This window comes from Thunnus albacares, chromosome 5 (assembly GCF_914725855.1).
Source record: "Thunnus albacares chromosome 5, fThuAlb1.1, whole genome shotgun sequence".
Lineage (NCBI taxonomy): Eukaryota > Metazoa > Chordata > Actinopteri > Scombriformes > Scombridae > Thunnus > Thunnus albacares.
The window spans coordinates 35,643,315-35,646,629 of NC_058110.1; the positions used below are offsets into that span (position 1 = coordinate 35,643,315).

At 37.6% G+C, this 3,315-nt stretch overlaps 2 protein-coding genes across 2 annotated transcripts in view; one reads left to right on the plus strand and one right to left on the minus strand.

Annotated features, from left to right (window-relative positions):
- The window catches only part of LOC122981768 (polymeric immunoglobulin receptor-like), a 724,120-nt gene that overhangs the window by 448,239 nt on the left and 272,566 nt on the right, over nucleotides 1-3,315 (plus strand). The gene's annotated exons all lie outside the window — the stretch shown is intronic.
- LOC122981723 overlaps nucleotides 1-3,315 on the minus strand; it is a 930,226-nt gene that overhangs the window by 304,058 nt on the left and 622,853 nt on the right. The gene's annotated exons all lie outside the window — the stretch shown is intronic.

Genomic DNA, 3,315 nt, shown 5'->3' on the forward strand with positions numbered 1-3,315 from the left:
GTAGGAAAGGTCAAATCCAGGCTGACAAATTTACTCACAGGGATTAATATTACATCATTTAGCTAATTTAACTTTAATTCTGCAGCGAGTGACATTCTAATAAACTGCATCAGCTGTTAATGTGCACTGTCACATCACTTTAAACCTGCAGTAACAGATGTTTTGGTTGCTATGGGGACAGTGGACGTTGATATGTTGAACTTGTTAGTGGATGGACTGACCTCCTGGGGAAAACGTTGACCCGCACTATACTTGGTTGTACTATAGAGCTGAAATTTGACTGACAGAAAATTAATGGGCCACAATTCTGATAGTCATTTTTTAATGCAAAAAAAGCAAAACATTTTCTGGTAGCAGCTTCTCAGATGTGAATATTTGCTAGTTTTGTAGTTTTCCATGATAGTAACTCAACATCTTTGTGTCGGTCAGACAAAACAAGTCGTCTGATGTTCACTTGGGCTTAAGGGAATACATTGAGTCACTCATTAGGCTGTATGTCCCTTCCCGTCTGCAAATTAACGCCTGGTAAAACCGCTCGTTGTTCTGTGATGGCGGGATGACCTCACAGTGCCACACGGTGCATTCAAGAAACACCTGAAAACTCTGTGAACAAGTTGAGCCCCTTTAAGCTTTTTAGCACTTTTACTGATCGTCTCACTTCTTTCTTGTTGTTTATGGTATTTTTTATGCACTTGTCTACTTCCTGTTGTTACTTACTAATATATATACTTACTCATACATAAGTAAGTATATAAACTTAGCACAAAAAGTAAGGAAATGTGTGTTTGGTAGATTATTTCTTTGTTGTAACGATGCTTCTTGGCAATAAATCTGTTGGAAAGCCTGTTTATTTCCCTTTTAAATGGAGCCACATTTGTAAGGAACATGCATTTGTAGGATGTGCAGCAGAGCTGAGTATGCGGGTTGCGCCCATGAAAAATTTGCCAAATCTTCTCTGCCGATGCCAAACAGCTTATTCTGCCGTTGACTCTTGTTTGGTGTTTGGTGGATTGGATGATTGAAGTCTGGAGAAACAAGACATATTGGCAATTTAACTTATCGCTTGTGAGTCACTTTGGATAAAAGCATTTAACATTTTATATACTGAACAATCAATGGATTATTAAAGAAAATAATTACAGGATGATGGAATAATACAACCCGTCCCTCAGTCTGATAAAACACAGCTTTACAACAAATGAGCTCAATAGAAACTAAAAAAGTCTTCAAGCTAGTTTTTTAACACAGAGTCCCTCTTCAAGACTTTGGATATGATTTAAACTTAATAGGCAGGCTTATTAGTGAAGTTAGATGTCTAAATTTGTTCATTGCACAAGGATGTCTAGTTAAGATGGACTAATTTGCTATGAATTCTGGGTAAATTAAAACTTTTTCACACCCATCGGGTCCGTTCACTCCAGCAGAAAATGTTTTCCTTCTGGAATTTTCAAGGAAAAGTTTCAGAGCATGTGAAGGACGTTTTACTGGGAAACGGCCAGTGTAACCAAGGGCGACAAAATCTTCCTTAAAATCTCAGTGCTGTACAGACCTTTAGCACTTTGGCTCAATACGAACTGGTTAGTCTGGCTCAGGATCGTTTCCTTGGATAAATGAAAACAGCTGACAACATCCTCACCGCCGTTTCCAACAGGTTACTGCGGTCTCTAAAAAATGTTTCCCTTCTTTTTACTCACTCCACAACATCGTCAGCAAACCACAAATTCTTGCCATGTTTTGCCGGTTTTTGTCAATGGAACTGATCAGCATGATGCTGTTACATTAATCAAAGAGCAGAATTATGACTGGTCTAACACTTAAGACCAGTCTAAACTCTCTGAGATGGAGGATGGAGCACCTGCCAGAGAGGTTATTGTACTTAAGCAGAGTAAATTTCTAACAAGTTTGCTGTTCATGAAATTGCGTAGACCTTATTGATGTGAGGTAAACCTGGGCTTTTGGGGAGCCTCGGGGTCTGGGGCCCTGGGGCAGTCGGTAATCTCACTTTCCTGCATAAACTGATTAACCTTATCGGCTGCATGTTAACACTGATCGTCACACATTAACATGTAAAAATGTGCATGTAATGCAAGTGAATACACACAAACACATCTGACTAGTCTGAGATCTCTCCTCTGTTGCTCCTCCTGAGGTTTCTTCCATTTTTTTTACAGTTACAGTTACAGTTACAGTGGGAGTTTGTGATATCGAGCTGTTTAAATAAAGATTGTTGACTCGAGCCCGCACAAAGTGAAATAAAGAAGAGAAAAGAGTGATAGAGGAGGCAGAGAGAGAGAGAAGAGAGAAATAAAATCTGACACGATCATTTTAATAGAAGAGCAGAAATGCTGTTTAGCTGCAGGGAAGAGCTGCAACCAACACACACACACACACACACACACACACACACACACACACACACACACACACATACACACACACACACACACACAACCTCTCGGTCTGCAGTTTTGCAGTAAATGTAGCACCAGAAATAGCCTGAGAGCAGTAAGAGCAGTTAGCAATGAATATTTCAGCTGTTCTCTCTCCCTCTCTGTAAATCTCTCTCTCTCTGTCCTTTTTCCTCCACTTTCCACATTTTCTCTGTTTTCACCTCTTTAAACTTTTAATCTTCTTCTGCATCTCCGCAGGTACGTCCTCCTTCTCCTCTTCTCCATCCCTACCGTCTCGTTGGTTTCCAAAATCTGCTGCATTCATTCACTTATATGAAGGATATTAGATGGATCTCAGTATAAATGTAATGACAGCACTTAATGTCTTCTTGTTTGGGATAAAAAGAGAAAGACAATCATCTTAATTATCTTTTTAATTTACAAAAAAAGTCAAAATAACAAAATAAAATAACATTATATTGAGAATAATTACACCAGATATTTGACTTATCTGGAGAAAACTACCTAATATGAGATAATTAATTCATTATTATGAGAAAACGACTCTGTTATTGTAAGATAATTAACTTCTTGAGATAAGAAGACACAGAAATATATATTATTATATATTATTATTATTATTATTATATAATATTTATTGTGGCCACAGCTGCTATCAGCTCCAGAAGTGACTCAAGATAAAGAGAGTGTTGACATGATAACAGGTTAATGATCTCAAAAAACTAAACGTTTTCTAAAGGTAACAAGATTATTACGCCGTTATCTTGAGAAAATGACCTTTTCATGTTGAGAAATCAAATCTTTTGTTTATTTGTGAGACATTAAAATGGGATTAAAAGACTTTCAATAAGAGTCATCTAAAGTTAAGTTTAGTTTGATGGGAAAACAAACAGAACCACAAACA